The sequence below is a fragment of the Lontra canadensis genome, unplaced genomic scaffold (assembly GCF_010015895.1).
Source record: "Lontra canadensis isolate GAN:19392208 unplaced genomic scaffold, GSC_riverotter_1.0 scaffold24, whole genome shotgun sequence".
Classification (NCBI taxonomy): Eukaryota; Metazoa; Chordata; class Mammalia; order Carnivora; family Mustelidae; genus Lontra; species Lontra canadensis.
In genome coordinates, this window is record NW_022631018.1 from 7,495,950 (window position 1) to 7,519,746 (window position 23,797).

Genomic DNA, 23,797 nt, shown 5'->3' on the forward strand with positions numbered 1-23,797 from the left:
TTCCTGTCTCACGTTGAGGTCTTTCAGCCATTTTGAGTTTATCTTTGTGTTTGGTGTAAGAGAATGGTCGAGTTCCATTCTTCTACACATAGCTGTCCAATTTTCCCAGCACCGTCTATTGAAGAGACTGTCTTTTTTCCACTGGATATTTTTTCCTGTTTTGTCGAAGATAATTTGACCATAAAGTTGAAGGTCCATATCTGGGCTCTCTACTCTGTTCCATTGGTCTATATATCTGTTTTTGTGCCCGTACCATGCCATCTTGGTGATCAGAACTTTGTAATAAAACTTGAAATCAGGCAATATGATGCCTAACAACTGTTTTTCTTTTTCAGCATTTCCTTAGCTTTTCGGAGTCTTTTCTGGTTCCATACAAATTTTAGGATTGTTTGTTGTAGCACTTTGAAAAATGCTGCTGGTCATTCAACGTAATAGGACAAATCAATAAGAGAAAAGAGAAGAACCACGTGGTCCTCTAAATTGATGCAGAAAAAGCATTTGACAAAATATAGCATCCGTTCCTGATTAAAACTCTTCAAAGTATAGGGATAGAGGGAACATTTCTCAACTTCATAAAATCCATCTAAGAAAAACCCACAGCAAATATCTTCTTAATGGGGAAAAGCTGACAGCCTTCCCATTGAGATCAGGAACAGGACAAGGATGTCCACTCTCACCACTGTTGTTCAACATAGTACTAGAAGTCCTAGCAACAGCAATCAGACAACAAAAAGAAATAAAAGGTATCCAGATTGGTAAAGAAGTCGTCAAACTCTCTCTCTTCGCAGATGGCGTGATACTTTTTGTGGAAAACACAAAAGACTGCAACCCAAACTACTAGAACTCTTACAGCAATTCAGTACTGTGGCAGGATACAAAAACCAATGCACAGAAATCAGTTGCTTTCTTATACACTAAAAATGAAACTATAGAAAGGGCAATTAGAGAATCATTTCCATTTACAGTAGCACCAAAAACCATAAGATACCTTGGAATAAACCTAACCAATGAGGTAGATTATCTATACTCGAACTACAGAACACTCATGAAAGAAATTGAAGAAGACACAAAAAGATGGAAAAATGTTCCATGCTCATGAATCGGAAGAATAAACGTTATTAAAATGTCTATGGTGCCCAGAGCAATCTATACTTTCAGTGCCATCCCGATCAAAATACCAGCGGCATTTTTCAAAGTGCTGTTTTATATGAACTTTAATACTGGTTTGTGTAACTTAATAAAATAGTTTGTTGGTGGTTTTTTTTTAAAGATTTTATTTTTATTTATTTGACAGAAAGAGATCACAGGTAGGCAGAGAGAGAGAGAGGAGAAAGCAGGCTCCCAGCAGAGCAGAGAGCCAGATGCGGGGCTCGATCCCAGGACCCTGGGATCATGACCTGAGCCAAAGGCAGAGGCTTTAACCCACTGAGCCACCCAGGTGCCCCGTTTGTTGGTGTTTTTAATGAGAGTGTATTGAACTTATAAATCAGGGAGAACTGATAATATTGAGTCATCCTGTTCAGGTATAGGAGATGTCTTCCCATTTGATCAAGTCTACTTTTGCATCTTTCCAGGAGTATTTAAAGTTTTTCTTCACATAGTATTTGAGCATTTCTTGTTAAATTTATCTTTAAATTCTTACTCTTTCTGCTGCTATAAACTGTCTAGTATTTGTTTTTCAAATAATGTTTGAAATGTTTAGGTTTCTGATTACTTTAATGTAGTTCCTATACTATTTTTATGATGTTAAGTCATTGTCTACATTTCAGATATTTCAACTAGAAGAGAAGGTATAAATATGTTAAATTTTCCTGATTTCCCTCACATATTGTCCTGTGACCCTAATTAAGGGTCATTTGGAAAGTCTGGGCTAATGTGTTAAATCACCTGTATGATTTGCTAGAGAATTGCTCTAATCCCAGTTAAGAATATGCAACTTAATGAAAGTCAGGTGTGAAAACAGAACCTCTTTGCCATAGCACAATGCATTTTGTCATTTGATCTTTTCCTGCTGAGTGGCTCATTATGAAAATAGCCTTAGCTCTCAAATTATTTCTTTAATCCTTGATTCTCTCACACATTGTAAAGAGTCCAGTCCTCATACCAGTTTTGTTTTCTTACTAGATTACTGATATGTTTTGGGTGCTAAAAAGAAATGTTTAGTAGTGTTTGAGTTTAAAACCTTTCCACATCGGAAAATAGAAAACTCTAAAATGAATGAAGTTCTACATAATCTACAGAACCTAAGTGAGTGTGTATGGTAGTGAGAGAGGAGAGGGTGAATGGAGGTTAAATCCAGTATGTGTACTTTTAAAAAATATAATTGTTTTATTTTTCATTGCAGCAATCACTTTCATGTGTACCTATCTTTCCTGTGAGATTATTTGATAAGAACACTTCCATTACAAAAGGCTTGATAAATCACTGATTTATAATGTTATGTATGGCATATCCTTTTGTCCTCAGAATGTACCTTCCAAATACACATGGAATTCTCAGCATTTTGAGGGCAGACTTTGTGCTAAAATTTTGCATTGCTTTTAATATTGATATTACTATTAGACTTAGCCTTTCTAATTAAATCTTTCTTTTATGTTCCCTCGAGCTAATCAAAACTCAAAATTTCAGTAATCAAAGAAGTAAAAGGGTTTTTGCTGTGTCAGAAACATCGATTGAAAATGTATAGAGTTTTTAGGATTCCTTTTATATGTTCTAAAAATCTTATAATTTCTGTATCAAATACTAAATACTCATCCCAGAATGTGAATGTTCTTATATAATATTATTTACATTTTAAAATAATTTTTAAATATATATTTAGGTGGTAAATCATGAAGTTATAACAGTATATTTCACAAATCCTGATCCCACTGATTATTGTTGATACCAACATGATTTAAACTTCTCATTGGCCAATATGTACTCTCTCCCAGTGGATTATTGATTAAAAACAGATGTATTTGTACATTCTTATTCTTTGCAACTTTGGATATTGCCTTCTTGGTGACATTCTGATTTGTCTGCTTTTAATGCTTTAACCAGCTATAGGAAAAATGCATTTAGCTTAAGACTAGTACCATTCTTAGATGATGGAATGTTTTTTTTTTCTTGGTGCTCTGAGATTATTTAATGTTTTTAAGTTACGTTCTTGCAAGTGATTGCTTTGATGAGTTACTCTCTAATAAAACCCTAAAATAGCACCAAAGTGTTAAAATGGCAAGTACTTTGGTTTTTAAATGCAAAGAACATGTTTAGAAAGCTGAAATAGAAGGGAAAACTCTAATGAATGAAAAGAAATAAAAAGTAAATGAGGTAATCAAAGTCAGAGAAATTGATATTGGCAGGTTCTGAATGATGTTCCTAGATGAGCAATCTTTCAAAATACTTCTTGTACATTGCTGCTATTCTTTTATTTATTATTAAAATAACATGATCCATGAGGAGCTTGGGGTGACTCTCGGCCTAGCTAATTCTAATTAATCCAGTCGGGGAGAGCAGTAGGGTAAGTGGAGCAGTCTATCGGATTGAAATTCATAACTTAATTGAGGTCAAAGTCCCGGTCTGGGAGAACAAAAGTCTTTTGCTAGGACCAGGCAGATCAATAGCAATAAATATCTGGCTGGGATACAAGTAGCTTATAGTGACAGATTATCTGACAGTGGCCAGAGGTCTTGGTTCTGTTCAGGGCAAAGTCTTGAGCATACCACGGTTCTTGCTGATGTTCAGTCCACAGCCATGACTCTGGGAAGGAAGTGATGCTCTCAAGAACTCTTAAAAGTCTTCTGGAAGCACTGTGTGTGAATCTGCAAGTGACTGCTCTTTCTTATTATCAAATGAACGTTCCTTAATGATACATTTTTTTAAAAACAAGAAGAGTTTCTGTCACATTGCCAGTTAAGATCCAGAGGATTTGCAAAGTCTGTCTATCTAACTTTTCCATCAGGAATTCAAAAAGAATATATAGATTGCTTTGGGGAAGGAATGTAACATAAGCTCGTCTTGTCTTGATTTGTATATAACTGTAGAAGTTAAGAGGACCATGTTACATTAACATTTATGAGTCAGTATTGACCATTTTAAGTGTGATAATTTTATTTTTGATTGTGTAGGATTTTTCCTTAATTGTTATTAGGTGCACACTGATACATTTAGGGACAAGATGTCATGTCGTCCATAATATCTTTAACCTACTTCAAGAAAAAAATGGCAAAATGTTAATAGTTGTTAAATATGAATAATAGGCCTCTGCTTTTCTCTCTGTATGTTATTTTCATAATAAAAATAGCCACCAAAAAGAACCATGTGTAATAAAACCATTAGGCTAATGTGTTACTAGAAAAGGTTTCGCTCTGTCCCATTCTGCTCATACTTTTAATTAATTTCTACTTAGTTGTCAAAGCTTGGATGCTTTTATGCATTATATTATTGTTTATCCATAGTAATAATAATTGCTTAATTAGTATAAACCTTTGGCATTCCACTCATCATTTAATAACATTATTGCTACTCAGGCTTAACTACCATCTGACTATGGGAAAGTGAACTCTTGAGATCCACAGTTGTTGGCTGTGTAAGGTATGGAGAGCTACATAGTATAAATGGTTGGAATTATCATTCCTTCGTGAGGGTATTATTATTATTTTTTTAAAGATTTTATTTATTTATTTGACAGACAGAGATTACAAGTAGGCAGAGAAACAGTCAGAGAGAGGAGGAAGCAGGCTCCCTGCTGAGCAGAGAGCCCGATGTGGGGCTCGATCCCAGGACCCTGGGATCATGACCTGAGCTGAAAGCAGAGGCTTTAACCCACTGAGCCACCCAGGCGCCACCGTGAGGGTATTATTGTAGCAACTTATTAAAGGGACTTTTTGATCCTCTATAAAATTGATACATTATTCTTCCTTAAATATCGATATCTAAATGCTACTTCAGTATCTAAATGATTCTATGATCAAGAACCTCTGGTGGTTTCTTATTTATGAATTAGTCCTCAACTTTTCTGATTGACTCTCAGTGCCCCACCTCTGTGACGATACTGTGTTATCCAGGGTTCCTTGCTTTATGATGTTGCTGAGCTCACTTTGTGTATCCCAGAAGTTTCCAAATCTGGATCACCAGAATCAGCTATAGATCTTAAAAAATAATAGTAATAAACCTCAATTCCAGAAATTATGACTTAGGTGAGTTGGGGATGGCAGGTTTTGGGAAGATGAGAATCTCAAATTTATAAAATGTCTGCAACGTAATTCTGTCATGCCAGGCTTCTCTGTATTCACCTGCCAGTTCTGTGGTGCCATCTGTCTTAAGTAGGATAGAATCCTTAGGATTCTTAGGATAGAATCATCAGATTAAACTGATTCATTGCTGTGATGAATCTCTAACAACTGTTTAGAATTCCTAGATTTTTAAAGGGTGGATGCAAATTAAGATATAATTCTATGGGCTGAGCACTTGTGATATTTTTTAGATTATTGTGTAAGCTATGTCTACATATTTGGTCTTTTTTTTTTCTTCTTATAATCCTTAAAGGGAATTTTTTCCACATAATAATCCAGTCAGCTGCAAACTCAAGAGTCAGATCCAAGTTTTCCACTAACAAATGCTCCTGGCAGGTAAATTTTCAGTTAGTTTATCAAAACAAAGTGAAGACATCAAAGCTTTTTAAGAAAAAAAAAAAGTTGTGTGTGTGTGTGTGTATGTGTGTGTATAAAATATGTATACATATTTTATATCATATAAATATATATAATATATAAAATATTTAAATATATTGTTTATATGTATATATATTGTGTGTGTGTGTGTGTGTGTGTGTGAGAGTGTGTGTGATTTATTTATTTATTTATTTTAGAGGGCAAAGGCGGAGGAAGGTGGAGGGAGAAAGGATCTTCAGCAGACTCCCTGCTAAGCATGGAGCCCAATGCAGGGCTCAATCTCACGAGCCTGAGATCATGACCTGAGCCGAAACCAAGAATTGGATGCTTAACCAACTGAGCCACCCATGCGCACATAGAGAATATATTTTTAAACAGAATAAACAAGGCTGTCCAACATGAGGTCATTTTTCAGTGTGTTTCTATAGTTTCAGCCCTTTGTTCATTTTAGAACTCACATATTTTCCATAAGTTCATGTACACACCAGAATAATACAGCAACAACATGGGGAACAAGGTTGTGTTTTGTTTTGTTTTGTTTTGTTTTGTTTTTTTTAAGGTTGTGTTTTTTTAATGGGTCATTTGGGAGGCAAATATAGTCAGAGACTACCTACCCTGCCTGAAGTCAAGACAGCATTATAGAAAAATTCCTTAACCAAGGAAGATAAAATTAAGGAAAATGCTACTATATATGTGAGATATTCTTCAGCTGTTTTATTTAACTGCTGTGATTGCCTTAATTGTATTTACTTTATTGTTCACCTTTGTTGTCTCTCCAGGATTGTAAGTTCTTTGAGTGCAAGGATCACGTTTTCTGTTTCTTTAATATTCCTAGTGGTCTCTTGCATAGTGTTGAACATACAGCACACATTCAGAAAATATTAAAAAAATATTGTTCATTTGTAGATAAATACTCCACCAGCTGGAATACACACATATACGAGTGTATGCACATACATGCTCACAAAATCCTTTTGCCTGTGATTTCTTCATTTCCATGCCACTTCTTTTCCTCCAGCTGCAACTTCCTGTTACATCCCCTCTTTTGCGCTCCTGTAATACATTTTGTTTACATCTGTGATGGAATTTATCATTCTTTATAATAATTATCTCCATTCCTAAGACTCTAGGCTCCTTGAGAGTAGAAACTTTGATATTTTTCTACTCCTGACTCCTAACACATTACCTGACATACCACTTAATACGTGTTTGAAATATACAATGAGCAAAGATTTAGACTAAAAATAAGAATGCCCAAAGAAACAGTATCTTTTAGAAACTTATGGAAAGGTTTGGTCAATATGCAAATTCTGTAGAGTTCTGTCTATGTGTGGCAGGCCCAAACAAATATGCTGTAACACATACATCAGGTAGACATTCTTTTTTTTTTTTTTTTTTAAGATTTTATTTTTATTTGACAGACAGAAATCACAAGTAGTCAGAGAAGTAGGTAGAGAGAGAGGAAGGGAAGCAGGCTCGCTGCTGAGCAGAGAGCCCGACGCGGGACTTGATCCCAGGACCCTGGTATCATGACCTGAGCTGAAGGCAGAGGCCCTAACCCACTGAGCCACCCAGGCGCCCCCAGGTAGACATTCTTGAGCAGTAGATGCTAAAGACTGCTCTGAGGACAAATTAGATGTATTTGTAAAATGAAGGGTATGCATTAGGAGACCCATGTTGAAGTGGCTTAATGCTCTTGACAGGTATCTTGGCAGTGAACTGATTTTGTTTCATGTTGCTATTATTTATCTTTTTCAAACAGTTCTGTATTTTTTAGAACCTCTGTGTTTAATTTTAGCATTTACTTTTTTAAAAACATGAATGAATTGAAAGAAATGTAGAGAATCTCTTAAAACTGTGATAGGAAGGGATAAATAAGAAATATGATTATCTTATGCCACACCTGTTTCTTCTTTCTACTCTAGTCATAAAACCAGCTTCATGGTTTTCAGAGTGTTCTGTAAATCCCCATAGAGGTACCTAGAAGTTTCCCTCCCTACCTCAGTTTTTACGTATTTTAAGATTATCTGCTGAATATGATTTTATTTTAAAAAAGAGGTCCCCTTTAAGGATTATGAGATCTAGTCGGGTCCTCACTGTGTACCAAGCTTTAGTATTATTTAAGTCCTGGGAGTTTTGGAGGCTTTTTGTAAATATTTTTTAATAAATGTATCATCCTCTTGTGCAAAGAAACCTGTACATCTCCAAATTATGAAGGCAGTTTTCTGGGTCAACAGAGAAGGATGTATCACTGCAAAAGAAGTCTGAAAATTGTGAACAAGGATGATGAAACTAATACTGAATGATCAGATATTTGTATCATTTTTTCCATTCTACTATATATATATATATATATAAGCTCATTTTATATATATATATAATATATATAAGCTCACTTATATATATATATATAACTTATATATATATAAGCTCACTTATATATAATATATATAAGCTCATTTTATCCCTACAAGAGTCCTGTGTGGCATTGTCCTCATTCCACAGTTGAGAAAACTAAAGTTCAAAGACATTATGTGAATTGCTTGAGGACGCAAAGCTAGTAAGTGAGTAGGATAGCCGGAGTTCACACTTCTGTACTTTAACTGCAGGTCCCGTGCTGTTTTCCTGCGTTGTGCTGTCATCATTCTCTTTCACACTGACTCAGTGCTTTTAGAATTCACAGCCATCTGATGCGTTTTGTGAGGATTGTAGTAATAAGTTTTTCGTGTCCTTAATATTTCCTTATTTATAATGAAATTCTTACACGTAGACATCATTTCATTCAGCGGGTGTTCCCCTTCAATGTGACTTTTAATCCATGTTCCCGTTTTCACAGCTCACAATTTTCTTTAATAAGTTTTTTTCTGTCATTTTTATACTGAATAATCACTTCTTTTGCTAAGTTTGTGCCTGAGAATGAACAACCGGCTCATAGCTCAATGTGAATCAAGTTCAAATTACTTTGAGTTCAGAGAACACCCAATGTCATCTTATTTTTACATCTAACTGAATTATAGGACACTGTCAAAGTGTTATGACCTGGTATAGTAAATTGCTCCTTTTTAATGGTCCCCTGGCTACATTCTTTCTTGTTATTGCTATGAACCAGAAATTGTTGACATCTTACACTGTCGTAAGCTTGAAAACAAAAGAACAGGTTTTTATCCACAGGCAGTCAGCCTTCTTCACCATAAAGATTTCTGAACTTCTTAACTTACAGTTGAATCACAACATTCTGACACTTTAAAGTTGATTGTGCCCTCAGAACTGGGCTAATTCCATAATTCTGTAACTTTTTTAAGAAGTCAAACTGTTGTTCCTCATTGAACTCAAGAAATGGATGAGTCATCTGCCTTAAAAGAACTAACTTGTTTGAATGTTGAATCATGGCTCATTGATGATTTTGAGGTTTATTACTTAGATGTATACATGTTATAAAATTTATTTGGTTGTTTGTGGTGTTACTGAGTCTGAAATGTTCTTCAAAATGTCCCTCTAAGAGGGCAGACTAAAGATGAAGGAATTACACGAAGTAACAAAATGCTCCTAAATGAGGCAACAGAATAAGGTCTAGAAATGGTGAAGCTTGCTTTTTTGAGGATCAAACTGATACACCCATAGAGTGGTTAATAATGCCTGAAAGATGGGCATAAGGTATTTCAAGAAAAAAGTGACTCTTCAAAGAAATGGTGATTTGTCTATAAGTGTTTTTAGAATATTTAGGGACACATATCCATATACACATGTAGAGATTGGTTATGCACAAATATCACATGTAGAAAATTTGACAGTTACCGTGGACCATACGTGAACCTTGAGATTGCATTGTAGTGTTGATCTTGCAAAAGCCAACAGGAATATAATCTATAAAATCCAGAGCAAATTAGTTATATACTTAGCAGACTATAATCAATATAAAGCACAAATTTTAGATTTTTATATTTCAAAAAGACTGTTGATAAATTTGAAGAATCCAGAGAGGGATTTTTAAAAAATCAGTAATTGTATTTGGGGTTTTTGAGGAAAGTCTCTTGGTCACAAACCAGCATGGGTCATACACAGCCCAAAGACCAATTTTTGTTTAGCACCAATAGTGTACCACAGTTTATTTACAATTCACTGCCAATAACTGCCAATTAATTTCACATAAAAGTATAAGATTTAGGATTCTCTTGAAAAATCTACAAATATGGCAGTCCTGGGCACATTCCCACAGAGCAGCAATAGCTAGACCTTGAGTAGCTACTGCCCTCTGTTGATAGGCCTCTCCAGTTCCTCATCACCCCCACTGTTGCTCCCCTGACCCAGGTAACCTCACTCTTCTGTTTACTGTCTGAAGCACTGACTTTTGAAGGGTTTATAACCTCGTGTTTAGAAAGACCTTAAGTTTGGAGTCAGGTTATCTAGATTCTGGTTTCTGTTCTGCCATTGACTTGTGGCCCTGAATAAAGTCTAATTGTGAAATCTTAAAGCTAGAAAGGAATTTAAAAATTATCTGGTTCCATCTTCCTACCCAATGCAAGAATTCTCTCTGCTAAATTTCCGAAAGGTTAAGCCAGGCGGCCTCTGTTAGAACATTTCTGTTTACTTCACATAGTAGACTATTCCAATTTCAAAAGCTCTAATTAGAAATTTCTCCTTGGTTTGAATCTATGTCTGCCTATGTAATATTAAAACTATATTATATAAGATACTTCTCAGTAGCACAGAACAGAATGGAACTATAATCACTTAAAGACGAAGTATCTACCTTCTTACTTCCTTGTATTCAAAAGTGCAGTTTGTGATAAAATATGCTAGGCCATCAAATGAGTGGATGATTTTTATAGCAAAGCAGTATACAGATGTAAATATTAATAAAATATTAGTCAGATTTTAGCCAGATCAGTTATATAGTTTAATTGTAGACTTAGTAACCAGTCTTTATGATATCATTGTTTATGTAAGTATTTGCCATCTCTTTGAAAGAAAAAAAAAGAAGGAGTAAAGATTTAAAGGTATCTGGTATTCTTGTTGGTATAATGGCATTTATCAGTGTGTTCATACTTTTTAATTTTCTAGGACTTGCAGACTTAATCCCATGAGCTCACTTCTAATATCAGTAAAGGGTATGAGCTGTCTATGTGGTTCAAGCCGCCACTTGAGGGTTTCTCCTTCCTGTGGAGCCTTCTAATGGAATTCAAGGTTCTCTCTAAGGGTAAGCATTATGAAGCCTTCCCAGGCTGCTTGAGAGTAGGAAGTGCACCAGAGGTTCAAGGACACACGCGAAGTTTAATGTGCACAAACATGCTCCTGCTCCTGCGCCTGCTCCTGCTTACTCTGATTGGCAAGGTTAACTCTGAGAGCCGCAGCTTTTTACAGTGATTTGATTAGCCCCACCACTTTATTCCTTTCACTTTCCCCCTCCCCTTCAAGCATCAAACCACCACCTTCTTTGTCTTTGTGGTCTTTGCTTTCCCAGTTGCCTTTTCTCTTCTACTTTCCTGATTTTGTGTCAAATTTGGCATATTAGAGAAAGAGAATAGGAATTGTTAAAGTAAGGTAACTTGCATCATTGGAAGTTTTGGTGTGAAAGATTTCCATACTTATGTTCTCTACACTTATGTTTTCTGAAATTCTAAATCCCTTACCTTCCCTTGGACTTAATTTCCTAAAGAAGGAAAACTACCTTCTCTTGGACTTAATCTTATGACATAAGGAAAGATAGAACTATCACTTACTTTGGCAATTCACTTAGATTGTTAGATAGAATTCCACAGTTCTCTCTCAAGAATTGGCCTGTATACAATTCCTTTCATAACAGTTAAAAAAAATAATCTTTTAATTATAAAAACTTCAACCACATGCAGAATTAGAGGGACTAGTATAACAAACTTCATGTACTCATCACCTGGTTTCAGCAATTACCAATTCATGGCCAATCTGATTTAATCTATACTGCTACTCCACAACAGTGCTCTTTAACATTTTTGGGAATACTATTAGGAAAGCTGTGAACACCAGAGAGAAAGGACACGCATGTAGAATTTTTACAAACAATTTTAGTAGGTTCATACACTTGTTGAAACCCTTTCACAGGTAACCTATGAACTTGAGAATCCAGAGTAAGAATCCCTACATTGCAGCCAAGAGAACACTAAATTTCTCAACATTTCTGTTCACCTGAATGTCAAGTTTCGGGACTACCATAGGTGCTCCTATGAAAACAATAGTAAAGTTAAGCGAGTAGTAGGGTCTTTTGATGATTAAAAATTCATTATAAACTCTCTGAATATATTCCCTTACTTCCATGGTAAGCTTCCTTTCTCTTTGATTGCTTATTGGTTTGTCTTTTTATAATCAGTAGTTCTTTTATCAATGTTGACAGATTTGGAAGACTTTCAACAACTCATCTTTCAAGGTCTGACAACTTAGAATTTCATATAGAGCTCCTAAGCTGTTATTGCTAATAGCTAAAGAAGGAAAACTACCTTCAACTACATGTAAAGAATGGAGTGACTAATGCCAAAATGTGTTAATTTGTTAGGAACTTAAGTAATAAAGCCGGAGTTCCCATAGAAAGAAGATACTAACTTTTAAGTACTAAGCTTAATTGATAATTAAAGCCAATTAATTCAAAGTGTAGGGATAGCTGACTGTACATGAAACAAATGTAATCTTTTTCCCAGGCTGCTTGCCATTCTTTTTCAGCCAGCACTTCACTGAGCCTCCCTTTGGAACAGCTGTGGTCACAGGGTAGACTCAAAACACCAGCAGTTCAAGTGGTACTAGCAGCCTGCAGGACTGCCCTGCCGAACTGTCAGTGTTGAACCCCACATCCTCTGGCCCTGAACTGACCTGAAAGTATATTTTAGAGGCAGGGAATCAAAAGAGGAATAATCGACATAATTTCATTATTAATCATTACATTTTGAAGTACTAGGTATTTTGTCTTTGGCATAGTTTCTTACGCCCCCCCCCCCACTCTTGGGAATAGAGTAAGAGTTTCTGTTGAAGCATTTGAGTATGGTTAAAAATACTTCTACCAAGGTGATGATTCAGGAAGGGAACTACACTCATTAACAGGTAGTAATTTTTCTTTTTTAAACTCCTCTGTTCTGGTGTTCCCTTTGTAACATACTGTTTTGTGTTTGTAAGTACTTTTAATATTTTGTTGAAGAGGGGGGAAAAAAATCAACCAGAAAACCCCTCATAATATTTAATGGTTAGATCTATTCAAAAAATACACCAAAATATATGATCATAGAAGTTAAATATAGATCACTTTATTATTGTTTCTAAAGATATATGCAGTCCATATAACATACGCATCAACTACTTTTTTTTTATTAGTTGGTGTGTCTGTACTATTTTGAAAGTTGTAAAAGGTGGGGTTTTACCCCATGACAGGTTGGGAATAGTGTCGCTCTTTGCTGTGTAGTCCCTCTTTCTGTTGGAAGACTTGAAGGCCTAATCTCTGTGCTGTCCTTTGGGGTTGGCTTTGTTCAAGGCCACATTCTTTTAAAAATTTTTCAAGCTCAACACAAAAATATCAATTATAAAAAAATTTACCATCATTTTCAATACATTTTAAAATACTTTCTTTTTAAAAAATGTCCTTACAGTTTATTTCAGATATTTTACAGATTCCATTATCATTCATTTGTTTGCTATCTGGACTGAAGTTGAGTTCTCTGCTGTATGAGGTGGTGCCCCGACCTCTCTCTGTAGAGAAACCTAAGCATGTCTAAGCACTTGTTTAAAAAAAAAAGTTGCCTGTAACAAAAACTATCCCCACCTACAATTTATTAAACCTTGACATACTGCATTACTTAAGAGTTCTCAGAGAAAATTAAAACCCTTTTGACTAGGTTTTGCAATGCAGGGAAATTTTTAGTGACATTTAAAAGGTTTCTCTTGTGTTCCTCTAATGGGATAAATAAAAAAAGGCTTGTTTTAGCCCAGCAAATGGGGGGACAATCCAATTTCCTTGATTCCATCAAGACACTCTTAAAGCATTAGCCTGTGCTGTAAAAAAAATTCAACTGACCCCCTTTGCCTGATGGCTTTGAAAAGTGTCCTGATGTGTAGGTATTTGCCCACCACAGCATACTTGGTTATTGCTCTTCCAACACATCCGTTGATGGAAAAATCTTATGAGAAGCTTCAATAAATGTCAGTTTATGTTATAGAACTATAAAAAAAGTGTACCAGACTATAATGGTGTCTTTGATGGACAGCCTTTCACTGGAAGATGAAAAGAAATCCTGTCAAGTATGTTTAAATTTTAAAAATTAAGGAAAAGATAAATCATCTAAAATAATATTTTAATAAACTTTTTATTGCATTTAATTATTTCACTTTGGTTTGTAGTTACTTCTGTTTGTCCAAAAGATGGTGCTCCTTTATAGAGAATATATGTACTAGTGTAGGACCATGGTCCTCAAATGTTGGCTAACGTCAGAATCACCTGGGGCTTGTTAAAACAAATTGTTAGGTCAGGCTGCAGAGTTTCTGGTTTAGTAGGTCTGCAGTAGGAGCCTAATAATTTGCATTTTTAATGGCTTTTCCAATGAAACTGATACCACTGACCTGGAGCCCACACTTGGAGAACCGTTGGTCTAGTGGATCAGTGAAAAGAGGTGCTCACCTCTGAATCAGTGGTTCAGAGTTTGAATCCAATCATTTAGTCTGAAAGTCATTACCATCTGAGAGCACTCTGAAGTTGAAAAATGTATCAGTGGATATCAATATAGTCTTGACTGGACAGGCGTGTATTTGACATTTGGCCTCCTCGTTGGCACACCCATTCTTAAGAAGGAGGGAAACCATACAGACCGAGCTTTCATTTTAAAGACATACAGATGAGAAAAGTGTGGTGCCTGTGTGTTGTTTAAAAGAATAGAAACTGTGAACATGAGTTTTTTATGACCCGTTGCATAAAATGAGACTGTCTTCTATTGTGTCTTGATGTTTGAAATTTTCTTTTTAGCAAGAACTCTTCCTTTTAACCATGTAAAAACCCAAAGTACCTTCTTACCCATTAAAAAAAAAAAAGTAAAATTTGATGTTCTGGTTCTGTGAAAATTGGTCATATTTGTGTAAGAAATGCAGTAATTATGTTATCCAGAATCTTTCATCTTAGTGTATCAACAGGATTGTCTTTGAAATACTTAGAATTGATGCAGTAGCCTACTTTTACTCTAGAGTCAGAGACTTAGATGCTATCTCTTCACTCATCCTTCAGATGCACCTGTGAGGTAAATAGGCTGCTAAAAAACAATGAAAATACAAATAAATCACCTTTTTGACAAGAAGAGATTATAGCAGAGATTTGTTGGTGTCCCAAAGCCAGAGAAGCAAAATCAGAATGAAAGAGGCTTAGGAACATCGGATAGACCGTATTTAAAGAAGGTGGTCCAGCGCCAGGTCTCCGTGTATCCTGGTGGAAGAATAGGTCTGCTAATAAGTACACGTGTGTCTGTTCTTACAATGTTTGGGCACTTCCAGTGATTCTTAATGTTCTTCTGTTTCGCAATCCTATTTTCTTCTAGAGTCCAAATAAATTCCATCTGAAATCCTCTTCATAAAGTATATAGTGTTGGCATAACACCTTATATTTTTAAAAGGACTTCTATGGACGTTGATTTCACGTCATCTTCAAAGCTATTGTTTTTCTGATTTTTAATGGTTTCCTTTTTAAGTCATGGAAATACCATATAATAGAGATACAGAGAGGACCCCCCCAAAATCTATTTGACTGAAAGAATGCTGTTTATTATAAATATTCTCCTTTTATTCATTGGCACTGTCACCTTTTAAAAATATTTTTTGAATCTGTGGCTACTTTGAAACAAATGTTAGTGTTTTTAAAGAGTTATCAGTTGCCTTAGGCTTCCTTTAGGAGTAAGGGTCCTATCTGCATTACTTAAAACTCAGTTTGAAAATAATTAAAGGTGACTTTGAAATTGCCACAGGTTACATGAATGGAATCAGGTAATCAGCACTTTCCCAGAACCCTCCTGCATTTCCCTAGAGTCCTCTGAGCCCTGCGGTTTTTGATTCCCTTCCAGCACCAGCTTTCTTATTTTGGTTTGTTTTGCTCCCTCGGCTCAGGATAGGTATCCAGGCAAATGGGAATGTGCCCCACATTGTAGCAGGTGCTGTTCTGCGAACCTTTCCCGGTGGCGCCGTGAGTGCTGCAGCTGGAGTCCAGAGAAGAGTGCGTGGTGGGTCAGGGCAGAAGTGGCAGCAGTTAATCTCTGCTGCCCTGATAGCCGACAGCTGGTCTCACGTGGGCCTGCTTCCAACAGTGTCTTTACAGGCTTTGTGGCTGAGATTATTTAAAGGAGATTAATCTCTCTAAACCCCTTATATTTTAATTATTTCTGTATGTATTTATATGACCTGCAGTCTGCTTGTTTTGGGGCACAACTGTCCAAGCCCTTGTCTTTAACCTGGTTTCCACAGTCAGACAGGTTTGTCTCTGTTACCACAGAGGATACACCATGGATTTTATTTTCCTTGTTATTAAAATGGGGGGGGGGGGTTGTTTGGTTTCTGTTTATGTTTCTTAGTTTTTAGTTGGTTTTGGCTTCTGAAACTGAAAATCTGGCTTATTTTAGAATATCTGCCAAAATGCTGTTTTGTGTTACATGATAGGAATCTGAAGTTGTGGACATGAAAATATGAAAATCTGTGGGCTTTTCAGGATATTATTAAATCAGTAGGCCTTTCAGAATATTATTTTTTAAAGTTGGGTTAGTAGACATGCCTACCATGGTTTCCAGCCTTGTCAGCTGACTTTGTACTTGGTCGTGGAACCCAGAGAAGAGACTTCTACCTCCCCAATTTCTGTTAGTGAAGGCTATAAAAATTTCCTCTGAATTTAAGAACTCACCCAGTATGAAGGAACAAAAATCACAAGAGCTTATGAGCTGTTAGTCTCCGTGGCATTAAGCGCCATGTCTCCAGCCACCATGAAGTGCTCACAAGTATTTAACACTCAGGGAATCAGTTCTCCTTCCTCATGCACTCTGTTGCCCCTTCTTCCAGATAACTGGGGAAAGAAATTTTTTGTAGGTCATCCTCCTGGGTGTCTTCCAGTTTCTAAGGAACCTCTAACAGGACCTGTCTTGATTCAGAATGTGTTCCTGACATTTGTACCTTCTAAACACTTGTTTTAGATTGTTTTATTTTATGGGCGCCTGAGTGGCTCAGTCAGTTAAGCATCTGCCTTCCACTCAGATCATGAACCCAGGGTCCTGGGATCAAGTCCCTCATCAGGCTTCGTGTCCCACTGCGCCTCCCCTCCACTCATGTGCGTGAATGTGCTCTCTCACTCTCTCTTGCAAAAATAAATAAAATCTTTTAAAAATAGACTTTTATTTTAGTATAAATTTATTTTTAGTTACTGAGACTGTCCTTTTTCTCCTCTTTGTTGGATTTCTTCATGTTTAACTGAATGAATGACAACATATTTGGAGATGGAGGGAGGGATCTTGGTTGGCCAAAATATTTGTAGGTAATGTTTAATTATTCAGAGTCAGTGATAACTGTCACTTTTGGTCTAAAAGTGGGAATTAGACCTTGAACTTCCAAAACTTGCCATTTTTTAACTTACTCATTTGTGTAGAAGATATAAGGTTCAGTCTTAATTCTGTTGTTTGACTAACTGTATCACTTTGAGCAAGTCATTTAACCCTGCTGAACCTTAATTTCCTTATTTATAAAATGAAGCCGCTACTGCCTATCCTGCTCACTTCAGGGCGTTACTTTCAAATAAGTTGGTCTATATGAAAATGTTCTGTAAGATAATATACCACTGTAAATTTTTGTTTTCTTGAAAGAAAAGCATGTCTGAATTAAGAAAGCTTTGTGGGAGGCTGGGTAGTAGGAAGATCTTTTACACCATCATATTTTGGGATTTTTTTTTTTATTGGCATTAGTTGAGCTTTTTCCTTGTCTCCTCCCAAAAATATATTCTCTTCCCTGTACTTTTTATTTTTCAAAAATGTCCTTTAACCTAATGGCTATTATGGAAACATGTGTTACCATGAAGAATTAGGTTATAATCTAATGTAATATTATAATACTAATAGTATGAACAATCGATATTCATTATGTAATATGTTCTCATATTTGTACTGATCTAAACTTCCTACATATACAAGGTTAATTTTTAAAGCCATGACAATATGCCAAATTCTGTTCAGAGCTAGGGAAAATCCTTAGTTAGAAATTCTTACCTGACTTGAAGACAATTAGAATATGTTTCAAGGTTTTAAGTAGAAAAATAACATGCTTAGGACAATGATTGCAAAAGGAATAGGAGACCAGATAAATTATTAGGGAGGCTCTTGTAGGAATTAGTGGATTAGGGGGTTAGGTTAGGACCCGGATAGGATCCATTACTGTGGAAAAAGAATCAGAGATACAGTGCAAAGGAAAATTCAATCAACCTCACTTGATGAAAGACACTATGAGACATAAATAAAAAAAGAAGTTAAATATGACTCCAAAACCATGGCATAAAAGATTTCTGTTTTGACATGGCAGATTTTACGTGGCTATCATGAAATCCTTGAAAAAAATGTCCTACAGAAAAAGAAAAGCCAGTAGAGGATATTTGTACAAATAGAGATGTTTTCCCAAAAGAATAATAACAGATTCTAAGAGATGGCTGAATCTTAATTTTAACACCTCAGACTCCATGTAAATATGAAGACATACAGAGCAACCCATAAAAATCCCAGTAGTGTTTAAGAGCATAAGCTTTGGAGTCAGAGACTTAATTTGGCTCTGCCACTCACAAATCATGTGACCTCAGACAAAGTTACTTAACTCAGCTTCAGTTTCTTCATTTGTGAAATGAGATAATTTAATACCTACTTCATAAGCTTGGGTGGATTAAGTAAGAGAACACATGTAAATTGCTTAGTACAGAAACAGATTACCCACTACCGTCATTGTTTTTATTCTCAACTGACTGTTCCACAGTTCTAGTAGGTGACTTGAATGAAGTCTTGTTTTTCTTATTTTTAAAAAAATCAGAATAATATCAGAAATAAGATCTTTTTTATTTGATTCTTTGTTGTACAGCTGTACACAAAAATTATTAAATTACAGTAAGGGCTGGGAGGTAGAGGTTGAGTAGGAGAATAAACTAAAGCTAACATCTAAGAGCTCTATTCCCCTTAATGCAATCATTCATTCCTCTTAATAAAATCAGTCGGTTATTCCAGAAAAATTGAGTTCAAAATGGTTTTATCTTTCAGTGTGTGGATTTTGTTACTTTTCTTCTCATATGCTTTGTCCTATTTTATGAAGTCCCCAAGAAAGCAGTTTATTTACTATTTCTTTAGGAAACCCAAGAAAGAATTGAGGCAGCAGGACTAAGGTGGACAGTGAAACTGAAGGAAAAATCTTCCCATGTTTTTAATCATTTTCTAAAACTACCCTAAAAGAGGATGAAAGTATGTGGTTGGTGATTAAAACCACCATTTGGTGATGTTCACAGGCGAATAGTTCTGAAGAAATATTAGTACTAAAAACTGAGATTGTCTCTTCAGGGCAAATAGAGGGTTAAATCTCTGAGCTGTAGAAGCAGATTGTGTTTTCCTTTTGTGATCTGGGCTGACAAGACATCAGTATTCTATTCATCTGTTGGGAATTAGGCTGTTAATCCAATCAATGACTCTTGAGTGAGCTGTGGCCTACCTCCCCCACTGGGGAGCAATCGGATCAAACTGCAGATTGTTTAAGAGCACAGTGCTGTCCTCGTGTCAGGTGGGATTCTCGAATGTTCCCTGGTGAATTGGGGATAGGGAAAGCTGTCTTGGCCCATTTATTCTGCTCCTTAAATAACCAGGTATCTGCCTCATCCATAGGAAAGCATTTGGCAATAGTGACAACAGGAATGCAATAGAAATCCATTAACTTTAACTCACAAAAGTGCGGGTGAAAGGAAGAAATGTTTTCAAACGCCCCACAAAACAACTTATATAAAAGGTTTTTTTCACTTTATTCATATTTTTTGCTACTCCATAAACCCTAAATCATTTTTTCTGCTGGGCCCTTTTTTGTGGTTTTGTGTCACTGAATTTTGTTAACCGCCATGAGCTCTTTTCTGTATATTTATCCTGCCTATGTTTTTATAAGTCAGCAAGGTACAAATAAATTTTAATATAGATTATGGGAACACTAATTAAATAAAATTCTAATTTTAAAATATCTGTCTCTGAGGAATGCTAATTAAATAAAATTTTAATTTTAAAATATCTTAGTCTGAGCACACATAATTTTGACATCTTTTGCAGCGTAGCAAAATTTGATTTCTAATTACTGATTTAATAGTCCATTAAGTACATTTGGAAATTATTATTGAACTGATTAGATAGACGTTGTGAGTTGCAGTTACCTTCTATGAAATGCTGTCCCAAATTTTTCCATTTAAACAGCAAGGTGACTGAGCTATCATAAAGCAAAATACCCAAAATGTCAAAGAGAGGTTCTCAAAGAAGACACTTACTATAGCAGTCTCAATGACAACAAGCTTTAAAGGATAATTTTATTGTTTCCTATCTACATTACATAAGCGTGTCCCCCTCCCCCCAGAATTCCTAAATCTCCCAAATTTATCCACCCTGTGAACATTTAGTGGGCCTCTTTTGTAGGCCCAGACCTCTCCTAAGCATTGGAATTAGCACAGTGAACAAGAGAGACAAGATCCACACTCTTTGGGAACATAAATTATAGTGAGGGAAACATAACAAAACAAAGAAGTAAAACAGTACCAGGCATGTGCTAAGAAATAAAGCAGATTGGTGACTTAGAATGGAGGAATCAAGTAGGACTTCGAGTAGTTAAAGTGAAATGTCAGGGGAGAAAAGTGGCTGTAAGTCATGTCCCAAATCCCTGAAACAGGAATGAGCTTGAGCAGGGCCAGACTACGTGTATGTATGCTCTCCGGGCCCGCGGATTTCAGGCAGAGCATCTGAATTTCCTCAGCAACTTTGGGGAAATAAAGGTATCTGGGCTTGTATCTCCGGAAATGCTGATTTAGCAGGGCCGAGAGGGCTGGGACCCGTGTATACCGTGCCATGACCGTATTGAAAACCTACGTCTAGCAGGTGTCGATAGTTTCTTCCTTAGAACACCTCACTTACTTACCGATTTCCATCTATGCCTTTGCTCATGTTTTCATACCGTAATATCTCCCCTTACCCTCTCACACATGCATCCATTCCTCTCCTCTCAAATACCATCTGCTCTCCAAGACCCCTTTTCAATAGGAAGCATGGAATACCACTTATGAAGTATTCTTACCAAAAGATGTTGAACCCAAGTCTAATAAAACCTAATTAAAAAAATACTTGTGATAGGGGCGCCTGGGTGGCTCAGTGGGTTAAGCCGCTGCCTTCGGCTCAGGTCATGATCTCAGAGTCCTGGGATCGAGCCCCGCATCGGGCTCTCTGCTCAGCGGGGAGCCTGCTTCCTCCTCTCTCTCTGCCTGCCTCTCTGCCTGCTTGTGATCTCTCTCTGTCAAATAAATAAATAAAATCTTTAAAAAAAAAAAATACTTGTGATAATGACATGACTGACATCAAGAGAAAGGAAATTGGCAAATCTAAACTGGGGAACATTCTGCTGAATGATTAACTGTGTTATAAGACAGTGGCACTTAAAAAAATGAGGTCAGCTCTAGGTGGAAAATTATTTAAGAAATCTAACAATCAGATGTAACATGTAACTTTGTTTGGATCCTCATTCCTACAAATCAGCTATAAAAACACGATTTGAAAACAATCAGGAAACTTTGCAGTTGTGATTATAGGAGTACATTCCCATGGTTTTTAGAGTTTCATATTGAGATATGTAGGGGGAAATGACATACTATCTGGAATTTTTTAAAATTCTTTCAGTAAGACAAAAGGAATTAGTGAAACACAGTAAAATCATTGTGGTTGTTGAATCTGGAAGATGGGTACATGGAAGTTCATATTTTCTGTTTTTGTTTATGTGTGCAATTTTTTAAATAAAAATGTTTAAAGGACATACAGTCTTTTTTTTTTTTTTAAGATTTTATTTATCTACCTGACAGACAGAGACCACAAGTAGGCTGAGAGGCAGACAGAGAGAGAGGGGGAAGCAGGTTCTCCACTGAGCAGAGAGCCCGATGCGGGGCTCGATCCCAGGACCCTGAGATCATGACCTGAGCTGAAGGCAGAGGCTCAACCCACTGAGCCACCCGGGCGCCCCAAAGGACATACAGTCTTTATGTTTATCTAAAGAGGGTATGAATATTTAAGTGTTGAGAAATATAGTGCTGTGCCATTTTGCCTTACCAAACTGATAAAGGATACTTGGTCATACTATAAAAAGGTACTATTGTCACTTCTCAGCCTTTTGGCTAAGGTTAAGTGTAAAAAGATAACTGCTCAAAAAAATTTATCAACGAGTGCCATAATTCCCCATTGCATTTAGAGTGTGATTTGATGTGCTCCTGACTTTTCAGGGATAAATCTTTTGCATAAAATGAGGCAAACCTCTAATTCTCAGGACACTATTGCACAGTTTTAATTGCTGTGCTCCATGGAAGGAAGTCTTTGCTTAGTCAATAGAATTTTTCTAGCACATAGAATAGTCACATTTTTAGAAAAACACTGCTTATCTGGCCTCCAAATACAGTGAAGTTTAAAGCAACTTTTATCTTAAAGTTTAGTGAAACAGAAAAAGATGTGTGTGTGGCAGGTGAGGATCGATCAAAGTTCTCTAAGGAAGAAACTTGGGCCTGCTAGAAGCTCTAGAAATGCAGTAGCTACTGCACAGCTAAATAATTTAAAATGGAAATTAACATAGTGTATTCATAATAAGATCATTAGGGTTCAATGAATCTGGGTTCTATTATCTATGTGTTATCTATAAGTGTATTTGCATATGTGGGGTGAAGGACAGTGGCATTCTGGTAGAATTAGTAAGGCCAATGAATGTAATGATGTGACAGTTACCAGTAATACTGTTATTTTTACAGTGACTTGTTTCTAGCTAAAGAATCTTCTCCCTTGCTCTACCAGTCAGCATCCAATATTGCTTTGCAATATTTAGCTCTCCAATCTAGCATTTAAAGCTGCAGGTGAAGTAGGGCAGTCCTGGCCGTGAGGGTCAGAACCAGGAATCCAGCTAAGCAGAAGAGGTTCTGCCAGGTAAATGACACGCAGGAAGCCTAAGAAGTTAGCTAAAGCAGAGCCTCGCAGCCAGGAAGTTGGACTGTCAGCTGGAGTCTTATCTTACCCTAAAGCAGGGACTCCCATTTTCTGTCCTGTGTAGTACTGCCTCCCAGGTTTAACTAGGCCTGGGCTCATTGTTTCCAGCAGCATTTCAGCATTGGCTCTAGCTAGGCTCTGCTCTACACCCAGGAGGTAGTTATATGATTAAACCCTTCCTGGACTATAACTGCACCTGACCCTGGAATGACAGACACCCATCATGATGCAGGGGGACTGACTGCCCTCAGAGAAATGCATGTGAAGGCGTGTGGCTACCTTAGTGGAGAAGACCATTTGTCCCTGCCTCTTGCTTCTCAGGAGATCATACTTGGGCATACCTGCTGGACCGGCCACGCTTTCCTTGACACGCTCTTGCCTTGGCTTCAGGTTCAATTCTTCACGCACTTTTTTGGATCATTCCTTGTCAGGCTCATTTTATCCCTTGTGCTCTTTTTTAAGCAACAGGATCAACTTTCACCCCACCTCTCACTACGTACTTTCTCTGGACTATCCCATTAATGCCTGCAATTTCAGTTACTCCCTCTGATCTGATGTTCTTCAAATTTTTATCTGGCTGGGATCTGTATTTCCTGTTAGCCTATTAGATGTTTCCATTGGGTTTGGGGATAGAAAGATGCAGGTTCAAATTAATATTGTACTGCTTACGTATATTGTGTGACTTAGGCAAATTATAGAACCTCTCTGAGTCTCATTTCCACTTTTGTAAAATTTGGATAATAACCTAATGGTTTCTGTGCAGATTAAATTATATATGTGAAAATATCTAGCATACTTTCTGCCACACACAAAAAAAGGTATAAAAATACAAGTTTTTCTTTCTAAATTTTTTATCAGTCCCTGTGTTGTGAATATAAGTAAACAATAACAAATACATCT

The 23,797-nt window shown here is 36.5% G+C and overlaps 1 protein-coding gene across 2 annotated transcripts in view; it reads left to right on the forward strand.

The window, feature by feature from the left end:
* The window catches only part of ACBD6 (acyl-CoA binding domain containing 6), a 200,692-nt gene that overhangs the window by 126,523 nt on the left and 50,372 nt on the right, over nucleotides 1-23,797 (forward strand). The gene's annotated exons all lie outside the window — the stretch shown is intronic.